This window comes from Canis lupus, chromosome 20 (assembly GCF_003254725.2).
Source record: "Canis lupus dingo isolate Sandy chromosome 20, ASM325472v2, whole genome shotgun sequence".
Lineage (NCBI taxonomy): Eukaryota > Metazoa > Chordata > Mammalia > Carnivora > Canidae > Canis > Canis lupus.
Genome location: NC_064262.1, coordinates 27,389,960 through 27,406,520, shown reverse-complemented (window position 1 = coordinate 27,406,520; position 16,561 = coordinate 27,389,960). Strand labels below are relative to the sequence as shown.

Below are 16,561 nucleotides of genomic sequence, written 5' to 3'. Positions count from 1 at the left end.
ATGCCTGCTTCCTACAATCGTTTGACAATTTCACCTGGCTCCTGACACCCAAGACTCCAGTCTCCAAGGCAAATGAAGAGGGCCTTTGCTGTACACCCATTCATCTTTCATATTCCACCTCATTCATTCAATAAGAATTGTGTGCTAGCTGCTGGTTACCGAGATGCACAAGGCACATGTTACAATGGCAACACATACCAACAGCTAGGAGAATCCGCACTATGTCCTTTCATCTTTATACACAGAGAATGTGGATAAAATATTGTATAATTACTCAGATGTGCAAAGGGGTATTGAAGAAGGAATCTGACTTCAAACATGAAGAACATGGGCAGGAACAGTGTTCTAGACAGAAGGAATAGCATTTGCAAAAAACTCTCCTCTGGGGATCCCTGGGTGGCACAGCGGTTTGGCGCCTGCATTTGGCCCAGGGCGCGATCCCGGAGACCCGGGATCGAATCCCACATCAGGCTCCCGGTGCATGGAGCCTGCTTCTCCCTCCGCCTGTGTCTCTGCCTCTCTCTCTCTCTCTGTGACTATCATAAATAAATTAAAAAAATTAAAAAAAAAAACTCTCCTCTGTATCATAAGAACAAAAAGCCATAGGATAGTTATCTTCAGATGTTTGGTGGTACCCGTGTGGAAGGCAGAGTAGCCTTGGTTTGAGTTATCTCAGAGCTGAGAAATGGGATCAACAGTCAGGAATAAGAGAAGCCAATTTCTTAGATTTGGAACCTGATTCATGGAACCACCTTACCATAGTGATAATAATAGCAAATAGTTGTAGGATACTTGATACGTGCCAAGCAGTGTTCTAAGTGATACATATCCTTTAGGAAGAATTAAAGATACATGTAAAATTAATCGCCATAACTACCCTCTACTATTACTATCTTTAATTTATGGGAACAAAATACATAAGGTACCACAGCTGGTAACTGGTGGCTCCTGGATTTGAGCCTAGGCAGTCTGGCTCTAGCATCTGTGTTCCTGGCCACTTTTCTATACTGCCAGAGTAATAGCACAGTGCCTATCACCAGAGGTTTCTGAGTGAGGGTAGGATGGCTCATTTGCAGGAATGCCCTAAAAGAGTTTCCCGCATTGAATGGAAGGCTAAGCTACATCACTTCTAAGGTCCCTTTCTCCTGTCAACTTGTGAGCCTGGTAACTCATCTCAAATCTTTTCTTCTTTCTTTCTTTCTTTCTTTCTTTCTTTCTTTCTTTCTTTCTTTCTTTCTTTCTTTCTTTCTTTCTTTCTTTCTTTCTTTCTTTCTTTCTTTCTTTCTTTCTTCTTTCTTTCTCTCTTTTTTTAGGTTTTATTTAATTATCTGAGAGCGGGAGAGAGAGAGCATAAGCAGCGGGAAAAGCAGAGGGAGAGGGAGAAGCAGGCTCCCCATTGAGCAGGGAGCCCTGACGTGAGGCTCAATCCCAGGACCCCAGGATCATGACCTGAACCCAAATAGATGCTCAACACCCTGAACCACTCAGGCACCCCCGTTTCCAAATCTTCGCGATAGGTTCTAAACTCCTAACCATACTTCTCACAGTCTCCTTTTCCCCTCCCCAATTCAGGAGCCATGACTTACCAAAATACAGAGCCTCATGACTTTCCCTCCCTACTCTCTTGTTCTCTCCCAAATCTTGGTTATACAGATCAACTTTATGTTTCTGGAAAAGTCTCTCTGCCTCCCCTCCTGCCTCCCAGCTTCCTTCACATGGGTCCTCTTCCTGCCTCCCCCATACTCTTCCTCAACTGCATCACCAAGATCCAGAAGTCAGTCTGGTGAAGACAAGATTTCACTGAGTGAGAGAGAAGCTGAGGGAGGAAGGAGTGGGCATAGGGCCGGGCACACATGGCACAGTGTGGCCCGTTCCATGGGAGTGTCACTTTGTGGACATTTTACCAGGATAACTAGAAGCTCCTCAGGTTTTGAGAGCAGAGCAAGAGGCCAGAGGAAGAGGAAAACGTGAGCTCTGTGTGCCGAGCTTGGCCACTCAGGCCTGGAGAGCTTTTCACTGAAGGGTCTCTCAGATTTGGCTCGGAAAAGGGGAGCCATTCTGCCTGTCTCCAGAGAACCGGAAGAGACTTCAGACATTTCTGTTTGTCTTATGAACAGCTGGTGGCTCCTATGTGAATCTAATTAAGCATCTTCCTGGCTGCAAACACTTCAAGTTCTATTTTTAAGATTAAGAATGTTTCCCAAAATGTATCTCACAGACGACTGACTGGCTTCAGACATTTTATCCCCAACACACCATTTTGTGGCACAGGCTAAATTGCATTATAGAAATTACTCCATCTTGAAGCACGGCCAAGTCAATAATATTGATTGATGAACTTAGGATGTCAACCGTCTAGAATGCAATGCTTCAGACCAGACTCATTGTCCTTTAACCTTGTCATATTTGTGGCTAATGTCCCTTCCCCTGACACCCCCTCCCCAAAATAATAAATGTCAGAGAAGATGAAAACTGATTGCATTTGCTTCAGTCAAACGAAGCAAAGATGCAGCTGCATTTCTGTCTGGAACCTATGCTGGAATCAGTTCCATCACCAGAACTCGGATGGTTTCAGTGGGTCACTGGCAGGCTCCCCTCCGCATGCACCCAACACGGATCTGCTCTGTCCCGTTTGCTGAAACCTGCAATGTGACACTCCAAGTGAGGTAACAGGATGCCCAATTGTAGAAAGTACAATTGTCAGAGAAAGACACTCACTCTGTAAATCCCCGGGCTCCTGTTGAATCTGTTCTTCTGCTCATAAATATATACCTAAACCAAGAGGTCCTTCTCGAACTCTGAATGAATCTCCTCCTTTCTTTTGCTGCCATCATTAAAGGATATAATCAGGTGAGAGCCTCCTCCCGCCCCATAAAAGGGAGCAGAATCAAAACTAGAGCGATTGCTAGCTACCAATACATTTTTCCTATCTCAAAGAAAAAAAAAAGCCAAAAAATAAAAGAAGAAAGCAAGAGCTATGGAGTAAAATATATATACTTTTCTCACTAAAGAGAAAGAATTTCAGCTAATTTAGAGTGGAAGGCTGCATATCAAGAGTCTCACGTTCCTCTAAGCGGAGGGTGGCAGGGGTGAGGGGTAGGGGTGGGGGGGGGGCACAGCACCACCACAGAGAAAAGAAAGCAAAATGAGGGCGCAGAGCCAGACTACAGGGCAAAGGGAAATAGTAAAAGAGCCTGAAATTCTTCCTCAAGAATTCTGTCTTTTTAGCTGAGGGGAGCCAGGATTTCCTGTAATTATGCAGCCAGGGGCTGCTGTGGATATTAAGTGAGGCTCCTCTTTGGAAAAGGGAGAAAAGGGGATGCCTGGGTGGCTCAGCGGTTGGGCGTCTGCCTTCAGCTCAGGGGGTGATCCCAGAGACACAGGATTGAGCCCCACGTCGGGCTCCCTACATGGAGCCTGCTTCTCCCTCTGCCTGTGTCTCTTCCCCCCACCCCCACCCCCCGTGTGTGTGTGTCTCTCATAAATAAATAAAATCTTAGAAAAAAAAAAAAAAGGAAAAGGGAGAAAGGAAGGTGGGTGTTGGGCCATGGTTTGGGTCCTGTCTTGGCAGTGAGATAATTTCACCAAGGTCCCACCAGCAGCTCACCCACAGCCAGGATGGGCTAGCCTTGGAGCCCGTTCATAACTGACGGGAGACTTTCCAGTGGATGAAAATGGTCTTCTAGGGCCCTGCCAGTCCATAAACCGGAACGATTAGTGTGTGATGCTGAAAAGTCAGCTCTGCTTTCGGTTGACATGGCAACACAGACTGAGCTTCCCGCTGTTTGCCAAGTTTCTATGCTTGTCTGTGGAAAGAAGCAGCTCTCCTATGTATGAGAAAGGGGGGAAAATGGAGAAAATCTCTAGGTATAACGGAAGCAGAGTCAGAGTAGGAGAGAGAGAAACCAAAATGGGCCAAAGAACAGAAGATCTAAATAAAACCCAAGGTCCAGTGGGGTCATGTCAAGAAGATAGCAAGAGATCCAAACTTTGGTGAAAAGGATCAGAGTCACTGAAGACCAGATGAAGAGCAATCACAGTGAGGCAGTGGCTCACACTTCTGTCATAATTGCTCTAGATATCCTGTAATTGATGACTTGGCATTGTGAAGTCAGGGGCCAACTTAGCAGCCAAAATTGTCGACAACAGTACTGGCCCTGGGTTTCTGCTAGCACATGGGATTCATGCTACAAATCATCCAACCACAAATCCCAACTCTGCTTCACTTCCTGCCCAATAAGGGATATGCCCATCTGCCAGCTGCCCACTGCTATATTAATAAAGGCCTTCATCCATGCTTCTCCTTCACTCCTTTTGCCTCCTGAGCAACTCTGGTGCCTCTCCACATGGCCCTATGTGATGTGGTGTGTCGCCCTTCTCTTGAGAACAGTGAGCAATAAAGTCTTCTTTCAAAGGCCATTGTCTCTATGTCTGTCACTATCATTCCTGATGAAAACAGAATGTGGGTACATTTAAAACAGCTACAAGACATCATTCTGAATCCTCGAGAGCATGTGTGCTTCTAAATTGTGTTGGTGCAGCAGTGGTCTGTGAGATAAACTTTGTGCTCATAGTCTATATGATTTTGAAGGCCGAGTTCACCAAGCAGGTAATTACGATTACAGCCAACCTTGTCTAACGACTTGCAAATCATGAGCGCTTCACAGGGCTCAACTCATTTCATCCTCAACCAACTCTACACACTAGGTGCCATCATCATTCCTACTTTACACAGGAGCAAACAGACTCAGAGAGGGTGAGGAAGAAGTGTGAGATGACTCAGCTTGTGGGCCAATGAGCTCAGAGACAGTCTGGCTCCAGTGGCTATTTTTAATGCTCTGTTTATATGATACTGATTCTTACCTCAAACCAACTTGTTAGGGCAGCCCGGGTGGCTTAGCGGTTTAGCGCCCCCTTTAGCCAAGAGCGTGATCCTGGAGACCCGGGATGGAGTCCCACGTGGGGCTCCCTGCATGGACCCTGCTTCTCCCTCTGCCTGTGTCTCTGCCTCTCTCTCTCTTTCTCTCTCTGTGTGTGTCTCTCATGAATAAATTAAAAAAATTATTTAAAAAACCCCACTTGTTACACCTTTACTTCTTTCTCTCTGTGACTGTCACATAGTCACAAGCATCAACAAATATTTAGTGAGGGCCACATGCATTCATTCCATTACCCGAGGCACCAGGAGTAATTGAAAGATGAACCTGCCAGCTCCTGGGGAAAATGATGAAAATGTAATGGTCCAAGATAGCTTCCAGTAAGACCCAGTTGATAGACAATAGGAAGATAAGGGAAAGTGGGAACAAGCTTTGAGGTAGCTGGGAAATTGTGTGTGCGTATGTGTGTGTGTGTGTGTGTGTGTGTGTATTTATGGGGGGAAAGGAAAGAGAGGGGTCAGAAAGTGGGGAACCGAGGTGATGGCATGGAGGGGAGGTGCAGGAAGGCGGGAAAAAAGACACTTTAGGAAGATGACACATGCCACGTAGACACCTTGGCTGGAGTGAGACTTTTTTGATTCAAGTGAGGGGTTAGGTTGACTTTGAAGAGGCCTCGATGCACGATGATGAAGGGTCTTGTGTGATGATATAAGGAGTCTGGTGTATCGTGGAGGACCTGCAGTTGGAGGGGGAGGTGATGGTATGAGTTCACAGAGAAAGTTACAGTGGGCATATTGGAGTATGACTGGGAGGTGAAAAATCAGAGGAGAGGATTGGAGGATCCTGTGAGGTTGTGAGGGGTGGAAGGAAGGCACTGGGGTAGCAGAGGAGATGGGGGACGGCCGGGGTGACACAGCCCTTTATTCTGTGGGTCTCGGCGTCTAGCGTCCCAGGATGGATGGAGAGCTACCTGGTCAGGATTAGCTGGTGTTAGAGAAATAGAAACACTAGGGAAGTTCTTACCCTCCTTACTTGTCATGAGTCCTAGTAGAGGCATTTCAGAGGCTGACTTTACATAGTGGGTTTTTAACGATTTAGATTACTGACACCACGTGCTAGTGTTATATGTGTCAGTAAAGCCTTTGCTTTAAGCAAGTTTCTGTTAATATTTAGGTTTATTAGATGAATAAAAAGTTATTGAAGAAAAAAGAAGGTAGGTATACGTATTAAAAGGAATATTCTAACTGACGTATAAGCCTGCCAGCTGGAGATAATGACCTTTTTTTTTTTTTGTATAAACTAACCTTGCAAGCATTAAGTTTACACACATACTTGCACACACATTTGTGCATATACTTATATTGTATTTTTATATACGTGTGTTCTTATTTAAGCATATAAGTGTGTGTATTTACACAAGTGTACTCATATTGTATATAATTCATTTACCAGCAGATTGTTGTCTCTGTGCCAATAATTTATATATATACATATATAAAAATGGTTTTTGACTTACATGAATGTACTATAATTTGTTTGGATACTCTCCTTGCTTTCTGTTTCTTTCTTTCTTTCTTTTTTTTTTTTTTTTTGCTTTCTGTTTCTAGGGATTATGCGCAATGAACATTTTTGGACGTATTTCTGAGCCCTTGTCTGGCTATCCAGGTAATTTTTCTAAGTAGACAAAAAATGTTTCCTCAGACTTCTTTCTTTGTTATTTTCAATACTTCCTCTTCATCGCTACACATCTGTTGAGCATAATTTTCTCTTTGACCAATTTTCTTGCACAGTCTCACTTGAAAAATGACTTTACAAGTCTCCCATGAAGAAGGATTCCAAATAATGTATGTGGATACTCTGCCCTCAGGGAGGGAGAGCATGACTCCCACTCCTTAAATGTGGACTGTACATAGTGGGTTCCCTCTGGAGAGCGCTGTATGAAGAAATTAGGGGGGTGGCCTTATAGTGGAGAAACTGGACAACTGTCTCAGCCAAGTGACCAAGATCCCACAAATGGTCATAAATCATGTTACTAGTTCCCACCCTTGGTAAGAGGTGATGAAAACACACTTTACCTCCATGGTCTTCCTCTCAATAACCTCTACTCCAGCCTTTTTTTTTTTTTTTAAGATGTTACTCATGAGAGACACAGAGAGTGAGAGGCAGAGACATAGGCAGAGGGAGAAGCAGGCTCCATGCAGTGAGCTCAAAACAGAGCTCGATCTCAGGACCCCAGGATCATGACCCAAGCCAAAGGCAGACACTCAACCACTAAGCCAGCCAGGCAGCCTCCTGGCTGGCTTACCATGAGAAAAACATCAGAAGAATTCCAATAGTGGACCATCTTACAGAATATCTGACCAGTTCTCTTCTAACTGTAAGGGTCATAGGAAGCCAAGTCTGAGAAACCGTCACAGCCAAGAGGAACCTAAGGAGATAGGACAACTCAATGGAATCTGGTGTCCTGGGGCATTAGGGAAAACTAGGCAAAAATAAAGTAGAGACAGTAGGTTGAAAAAAAAAGAGAGAGAGAGACATTAGTAAAAACAGACAATTGGAAATATGGACTTTAGCTAATTATAATGTACCAATATTGATTCATTAACTGTAACAAATGTACCATTTTAATTAAGACATTAGTAACTGGGAAACTTGGCACCTGATATATCAGAACTCTCTGTACTATCCAATTTATCTGTCAAAAAAAAAGCTTTCTAAAAATAAAGTCTATTAAAAATGAGTTGGAAGAGCACTCTATACATGGTTAGAGAAAGTGTTATTGTAGAGCCATCTGAAGACCCAAAAGTAGAAGTGTGGACGGAACTGTGGTAAGGGCTGTGGTAATGCCCAGTTGGGCCCTCCCTGGGAGATGTCGTGGGGAAGGAATGGTCCCCAGTGAGCAGAGTACAGTGCCTGGCTCAGAGGGAGAGCTCAGGGTAGAGGGCGCAACATTCCTCATTCTCTCTTTCTTATTTCAGTCATTAGCCTTTCCTGAGTCCAGCTTTTATGAAGATAGAAGGTATGTGTCTAACTTCCAAGATACTAATAAGCTGAAGAAAGACTCCCCACCATAACTGCGATCATCATCCACCACCACTGACTCTGGATTTCTTTCTTTCTTTCTTTCTTTCTTTCTTTTTTATTGGAGTTCAATTTGCCAACGTATAGCATAACACCCAGTGCTCATCCCACCAAGTGCCCCCCTCAGTGCCCATCACCCAGTCACCCTGACTCTGGATTTCAAAATAAGCAGATCTATAAATCATCTTCATTTTATAACCTTTTCTGAGATTCCAACCTTGCTTGAATATAGGTGCCCACTGTAGAAACTTTCTTTCTCTTTTTCTTTCCTTCTTTCTTTCTTCTTTCTTTCTTTCTTCTTTCTTTCTTTCTTTCTTTCTTTCTTTCTTTCTCTTTTTTCTTTCTTTCTTTCTTTCTTTCTTTCTTTCTTTCTCTCTCTCTCTCTCTCTCTCTCTTTCTTTCTTTCTTTTCTTCTTTCTTTCTTTCTTTCTTTCTTTCTTTCTTTCTTTCTTTCTTTCTTTTTCTTTCTTCTTACACCAACAATGAAAGGAATTTTCAAAATAAACAGTGCCCCCAGGACCACCACTAATAATGACAAGTCACCACCCTGCACCATGTTCCTCTGCATCGATGTCATTTGCACTTCTACAGGTTGAAGTCTTTAAAGGAGGATTGCCACCGGAATGGCAAATTCTGCAAAAGAGAGCCTTGGATCCAGATTCTCCTTATGGTGTCATGAAAGCAGAGAATATGACAGGAGAAGGACACCATTTACTCATGCTCTGCAGTCGGAGCAAATAATAGCAAAAAGCCATTACCTTTACAAATGGGTATATTACGTAAAACATGCCAGTAACTTAAAAGTTTTTTCTTTGCAGGTAACTCAATTTTTTAAACAATCAGCCATTTTAGACTACTTCTACTAAAACTAGCTAATATTACTGATCACTTACTATGTGGCAGGCTCTGTTTTAAGCACAAATATTTATTAACTCATTAATCATCACACAGTTCTAGGAAGTGGTTACTAGTTTTGTTTCTATTTTACAGATGAAACTGAGAGGCAGAAATGACTTATACAAAGCCACACAAGAGAGAAAAATCACACCATGACAGTTTGATTCCAGAACCCATCCTCTTCACCTCTATGCCATATAATGTGCATATGTACATATGCACATGTACATACAAGTATATATGTGCACATTTGTGTGAATACACAGAAACTTATCTTTACCATAAAACATTCTAAAATTATTAAACTGTTGAATTTTTTTTAATAAACTGTTAAATTTTTCAAGTTCTGTTTCAACTAAACCTCAGAAGAAAATCATTGACTTTTTAAAGGTTTGAACAACACAGAACAGCAGCAAAAACAACGGTTTGGTACTTAAAGACAAATTCTTAAGTAAAAAGCAATTTTCATATCAGTTTTAGCAGATAGAAGCCTTCAAAGATTATTATTTGAATGTTATTTCGAAGAAAGAACCTCTCCCTTAGGACAATTATTACCAGAGATACAATATTTAAGTACAATTGGAAAACTTGAAATCCCCTGGGAGTTGGAGGGAAGTAGATTTCTCTAATGAATGCTATTTCTGATTCTCCTAAGAAAAATAATAAAGGCCAGATTGATTTTCGTTTGCAGGGATTGAGTAGGCATTCCTAAGCCTCACCGACAGGTAGCAGACCTCTGACTTGGTATTTCAAGTCTGTAGGTCAGAGACACATCATTTTCATGAGTGCGTGCATAAGTAACCCGAGAAATGGATGCTGCTGGCATTTTGAAGCCTCTTTTTAAAGATTACTTTTAAATGATATATAATTTTAAATAACTTTAAGGCACAGCAGAATCATTTTATTTCTGCACCACACTCCTCTAAGTGAGGAAAGGCCCCATTTACAGTGGCCAAAAGAACCTCAGAGAAGCATTTTTCCTTGGAAGCAAGCAGCATAGCAGGGAGGAGTGCCATGGTCCCAGAGGAAGGCCGGTCGAGTGACGGGCACTGGGTATTATTCTGTATGTTAGTAAATTGAACACCAATAAAAAAAAAAAAAAAAAAAAAAAAAAAAAAAAAAAAAAAAGGAAGGCCGGTCGAAAGAGCAGATAGGAGGAAGATTAGGAAGAGTCTAGATAAACACAGCCCGTGAGGTTGTTGGAGCATCATGAGCTGAACAGGTCCCTGCAGCGGCTGGAGTCCTCCCCCGAGGCGCCTATCACAGAACTGCAGGTTTTCCCCTTGGTGGTTAGGAGGATGGCTTTTGTTCATGTTACCATGGCGATACCCAGACCGATTCAAAGGGAGTTTTCTGAAGTGTTGTGTGTTCTGTGTCTGCGTATTTCTCTATGTGTGTATTTCAGGGGTGATGCATGGACACACAAGCCAAATCCAATCATGGATTCTTTTGCTGGGTAGGAATGTCATTCTAGTATTGACTTTTTTTTTTTTTATCTTACTTCTCATGAGGTCATGAGTTGAAAGGAGGAAGATTTTCTGTTGCACAGAAATTTTCATTGTAGCTATAGACCTCCCTGAGGCAAAGATCTCCCTCATATGGTGAAATACGGGGTGGAGAGAGGTGCCAGGTCAAAAGTGAATAAGAGGACTGTCTTAAGGACTGTTTTTTTTTTTCTTTCTTTCCTTTTTTTTTTTTTTTTTTTTTGGATAAAGTCCATTGGAAATTAAGTCAGGGCCAGCCTTCATTGTCTGGACAAGTGTTCCTGAAAGGAGAGGTTATAAAGAGATAAATAAAATTCATCCACTCCTAATTTCTCTTTGTTAATCAATTACCTGGTTGCTTAAACTAAAATCCTCAGTTATTCCTGCCTCTGCCCTCACTCCTGTCCCCAGCATTGCCTGCTACCCAGATGCTCAAATAAACCTCAGTGATTCTTGCCTTCTTTCCTTACTTGCCCCAACATTTATTTGGTCTCTAAATCTGGGGCAGTTTCTTCTCATGGCCTCTTAAATCAGACTTCTCTATGTTCTCAAAGTCACAGCATTAATGCAAATCCTCATCAACTTTACCAGGACCATTGCAGTAGCCTCTCAAGGAACTTCCCTACTCCTGCTGTTCCCTAAGCCATCACTCACATGGCCACCAGATAGATCGTTCTGAAAGAGATATACAGTCTTGTTACTTTACTCAACAACATCCTTTGGCAGGACATTCAAGGCCCTCCACAATCACATTCCCTGGCATTTTTCCAATTAAAATTGAGAGGCCAGCTGAGGTCAACATGTCCCCTTGAGACCTATCCAAAATGCAATATGAGCCCCTCTCTTGGTTCCTGAGAAAGGTTTACAATTCTTCCTAAGGTTTTTCCTAAAATCTAGAGTTTATATTCTCTTGTTCTAGACTCACTCAAGTTGATTTACAACATTAACATACTGTAGTGAAAGCTTATTTTATGGAAAGCACCACAGTGAATGTTTTACACACATTATTTCACAATAACCCAATGGGGTTGCGACTGCTATTCATCGTATTTTGCGGACAAGGAAACTGAGGCTTAGGAAGAAATCTGTCCAAAGGTACCGAGACACTAAGTGGAAAGGAAGTGGGCAGTCAGGTGTATCTGACTCTACCATTACTCTGTGCTACCACCCTTTGTCTTTCTTCGTATTTTGATCATTCATTTATTCATTCATCTATGAATAAGTGCCTCTGTGCATCAGGTACCCTGTTATGAATGGGGGCAGATGTTGGGAAGAATAAGAAATGAACCTTCTTGAAAAAGAAACAGAAGCATTTGGTAGGGTATTAAAGTATCTCAAGAGCAAAGGGACCCCAGCTCTGAGCCGGTACGGCCCAGCTCCAGAGCCTCACACTCCTCCCTGCTCTTCACTTGGCAGCTGTGATCTCTCATAATGCCCCCTCTTCTCTCCACTTTCATCCAGCTTGCTCTTCCCATACACCAGTCACTGTCTTTCACCCTAGAAAGGCCATTTTGCTCTGTAAATATGCCAGAACATTCTCACCTCTCTGGCTGTAACCAGCCTGACGTGTCCCTGCCTAGAATATTTTATGCCTCCCTTGGTTCTATTTTTCAGTACTCATCCCAAACCTACCTCCTCAAAGCCTTTCTAGATGACCTGCCATGTCAATGATCTCTCCTGTTCAAGTATTTACATAATACATTGCTTTAATCATTTTGGCTGCCTGTTATTTTCTATTTGACCCTCAATCCATTGCTTTGTTCTCAGGCCTTCTTGTCCTCTTTGGGATCTTTTGCAAAATTTCACCCCTTTTCAGTAGAAAGATAGCTCAGCACCTAACTCAACAATTGGGGCTGTTCAGCTGAACAAGGTCAAATTTGAGTCTTGATCTCATCTATTAGCTGTATGTCTTGGAACATGTATGTAACTTCACCAAGTCTCAGTTTCTTTATTTATAAAATGATGATAGTAAAGGAGTCTACCTCACACAATTGTCATATAGACTTTTGTATGTAACACCTTTTTTAATATAAATGTTTTATAAATACATATTTTTAAAGATTTATTTGTTTATTTTAGAGAGAGGACATGCACAAGGAGGAGGGGCAGAGGGAGAGAGAGAGAATTCCAAGGAGACTCTGTGCTAAGCGTACGTCTGGTGTGAGGTTCGATCTCACAACCCTGAGATCACAACCTGGGGCTAAACCAAGGGTCGGAGGTTCAATCAACTGCATTACTCAGCACCCCATATGTAACACTTCAGAGCAAGCTAAGAAACACACACTGGACACACAAAGGATAAAATCATGCTATTAGATGATAATCACTATGTGTATGTTGTAGAGGAAGTCATGAAAAAAATAAGGTCTAGGTAACATCACACTCTGAAGAGAGAGGTCTCTGAGCATAGAAACAAAGGAAAATGTGTGACCATGTGCAAAATTCCATAGTTAGGATTTATAATCATCTGAAAGTCTGAGATGAGCTATGCTCCTAATATGGAGGTCAGTTGGGTTACCTTGTTTGAACCACACATGCTTTTCACAGATTCTGAGAAGTTCACTGCTATCTCCAAGATTTCTCTAAATTCCTTGGGGGGCTTAGGTGTCAATGAATTACCATGGTCCTGAACTTCCAGTTCTGAATTAATCTTCTACTATCTCCATTCCCACTCCTTCTCAGTCTTTTCTTAATTCCCTTTAAATGAACCCCTCACACAACCAGAGCATTTATTAAAAGCCTAGAAGATGTATGTAGGGATTTCTATTGCTGAAATTCAAACCACTAAAAATCTAACACTAGAAAAATCCTGTTTCTAAAAGAGCCACAGCTATTTCTATGGCTTGAATTAGTTGTAGCGTCCCTCCTAGTCTCCTGGTCTTTCACTTCTTCCCGCCACCACTTCTATTGTTACATGGAATTCTTCCTAATAACTAAATGCTGTTGTTACTCCTGACAAATCTATGCCCTTAAAGCTTTATCTTTTCTCTTGGAAACTCATCAAGGTATTTTTTCAGAGACAGTTATCTTCCTAAGGAGAACCCTGGTCCCTGCTACTATTCCATTTGTTAAAATTCACCACATCTAAATGGTTGAAGTCACTCATCCTGATCAGACACTGGCATCTCTGCCAACAACCATCATCTGGGGCGCAACCAGGTCACTTTTGATGTTATCTGTAAAATGAGATGATTGAGATGATATCCAGCATCTACAAAACCATAGTGTCAACTAGATGGCTGAATGACATAAAAATGATGAAGTCTGTCCAAAAGCAGCTAGGGAACCTACATCCACCTCAAATATAGGAATATAAAGGTACACAAATCTTCACAGTAAATAAACACACAAGCTCAAGATTTAAATTTGTCATCAACATCCTTATGAGGAATGTGTTCTTATTCAGCCCTCAAGAGGAAAGGTGAAGAACTAACTGCTATGTTATCAACCAAGTTATCTCAGCAGTAAGATCAACAAATATTTACGATATCGTACAGCTTCTTTGGGAGAGGAAATGGCTGAGCTCAGTGCTTCTACTTGAGTGTCTCCTGAAGATGCTAGACTGCAGTCATCTGAAGGGTTGATTGAGGTGGGCAAGCTGGCTTCCAAGATGGCTCCCCCATGTGGCTACTGGCCGTAGGTCTCAGTTTCCTGCAGAGGTTCTTGATAGAGGTCCCTTATCAAGTCCCTTTTCCACGGGACCACTTTGGGTGTTCTCCCAACATGGCTGCTGGACCCCAACATGACGGTTGCCTCTCAACATAGTGGTAGGGAGACAACTCTGACTTTCATGATTTAGTTCAGAAGTCTCATGCTGTAACTTCCGCCATATTTTATTTGTTAGAATCAAGTTACTAAATCCAACCCACACTCATGGGAATTAAGCTCCACTTTTTAAAGGGAATGTCAGAGAGTGTGGGCATATTTAAAACCATTGTGAGGAGAACACCTTTAATCTCATAGAACCACGTAGAGATAACTTCAGGTGAAAACTGAATCAAAGAATATAAAATGTAGGGAGGACTCATTGTCTTCTCTCTCTCACAAGTCCTTGAGAAATCCTGTCCCTATTCTATAGGGAAAATCTGACAGAGATGGATAGGAGACAGGATGGAGGAGAAGAATGTGAATATTGGGCATGCTGATTTTTAATATTCTATGCCATCCAGAATTATGTCAAAAGCAGAGTGAGATTAATTGGGGAATTAAATCTCTTTTCTTGTTCCACTCGTTTCCCTTCCAAACCTTTCTCCTTAGCCATGGAGGCTATCAAATGACACACAGCGTTTTTTCCTCCATTATTCTTCCTGCTAAGGACCCATTAAGCAGCATCGATGCTTCCACGGATCAAACAATCAATCATTTCTTTCTCTGAAAGGGGGCCAGAGTGATCACACGTTTTGCTCAGCTTGATAAAGGCTACGGCTGGGGAGCTAGCACACACATGATAAAAATACTTTCCAATTGATACACAGCTATTATTAGAGCTGGTATTTACTTAAATGGTTTGTGTCACCATATTGCATTTACTGTATTGTGTCAAAGAAGGAATGTTTAGCTCCAAAAACAGATTTCTTTTTTTGATGCTGGTATGGTGCTTTGATTTACATCTGTACTTTATAGTCACTGTTTCCTCCTAATAGAAAAAAATATCTCCCCCCTTTTTTTGTTTAAAGTATTCATTTAAAGCAAAGAATTCCAGTTTTAAACTAAGACATAAAATCAGAACTTTTTATGTTTTATTTTTTTCTTTATATGTTTTAAAAAGGGATCTAGCCTAATAGATTAATTCATATATTTGCCAGACCTTACTGTATTTAATGAAACAAGGTCTCAAATTAGATGCAGCTGGCCAAAGGACTTTTTTTCTAAGCCACAACTGCTAGATAAGATTCAGTCCTAATTTCAAGGATGAACAAAGGACTCACAGAATTAGGAAGGTAATGCTGACCTTTCTTACATGAATTCCATCAAGTTTGCCCTCTCACCTCCACCTACTGCATTTGATACCATTTTGAAATGAAGTAGATGGTAACTTGCTAAGTCAAAGGATCATCACATTGTCTAGGATGTGAAATCTCATTTACGCTAATAGGAATGGAAGCCATAAACATAGCTCTAGCTGTGGAGTGAAGGAAAGAAAAGAAAGAATGGAAGAGCATGGAAGGACTTTTGGTATGTGTCCAGACCCCTTTAATTTTTTGAGGCAGAAGTCTAGAGGGAAAATCAAGATAACCAGGGCATTCCGATGAAGGAAGGCCACTTGAAGTTGAGGATGTCCTTCAAAGTGTCCTTCACCATATCTGGTGTGAAGTAGAGGTTCATTAATGTACTTTGTGAGCAAAACGACTTTGGTCTGTTTGGGAGGAATTAAGAGCATATTTGCATCAGATCCCAAAAGATGAATACATTATTCCCCAAGTATATATTAGATATTTTGGAGAAACTTCAACTATTCCAGGAATTAGGAGGATATGTCATTATTATGGGAATAATAACAACAACATTTTGAAGTTTAATAAATCTCTTCCCTGCCACACACATTCCTCATCAAACTTCAATACTATAAAAATGTTTATTATTTAAGGATAAAAATCCTGCACAGGCTCCTGAGAGAGAATATAGCCAATACTTTATATATATATATAAACAAAATCCAAGCATAATGCCTTTACCTAGAAACAGACATCATAAACATTTTGGCTTATTTTCCCCCAATAATTTTTTAAGCACCCTTGTTACATAGGATAATATTACCAGTAAGCCTTTGCATCCTGCTTTTTAGATGAAAAAATTACATTTTATTCTGACTAAAAAGCAGATGCAGAACACCTGGGTGGCTCAGTGGTTGAGCATCTGTCTTTAGCTCAGGTCATGATCCAGCGGTCCTGGGATCAAGTCCTGTATCAGGCTTTCCACAGGGAACCTCTTTCCCCTTCTGTCTATGTCTCTGCCTGTCTCTCCCTGTTTCTCATGAATAAATAAATGAAATCTTAAAAAAATAAAGCAGATGCATGTTCATTGTAGAAAATCTGAAAACAACTAGAGAGGTGTAAAGAAGTAAAAAATCACTAGGAATCTCATCATCTCACATAATCACTGTTAATATTTTGGTGACCTTCCCTTCCAGGATTTTTTTCCCCTGGTCTTTAACAAACTTTTAGATTCACTTGAGAGAGTGGGGCCATTTTTTAAGTGTTCAAGTACCATTTATCCAAGATT

At 41.4% G+C, this 16,561-nt stretch overlaps 2 long non-coding RNA genes across 2 annotated transcripts; one reads left to right on the top strand and one right to left on the bottom strand.

Moving 5' to 3' along the window:
• Positions 1–1,304: 1,304 nt before the first annotated feature.
• On the bottom strand, positions 1,305–4,027 carry LOC112666106 (uncharacterized). Its single transcript, XR_003140739.3, has 3 exons — positions 3,608–4,027; positions 2,719–2,824; positions 1,305–2,642 (listed from the first exon to the last, which is right to left on the bottom strand). It is a non-coding gene; the product is annotated as an uncharacterized LOC112666106 (long non-coding RNA).
• Positions 4,028–6,341: 2,314 nt separating this feature from the next.
• On the top strand, positions 6,342–9,129 carry LOC118351723 (uncharacterized). The gene is made up of 4 exons (XR_004807627.2): positions 6,342–6,542; positions 7,856–7,896; positions 8,550–8,776; positions 8,949–9,129. It is a non-coding gene; the product is annotated as an uncharacterized LOC118351723 (long non-coding RNA).
• Positions 9,130–16,561: the final 7,432 nt, after the last annotated feature.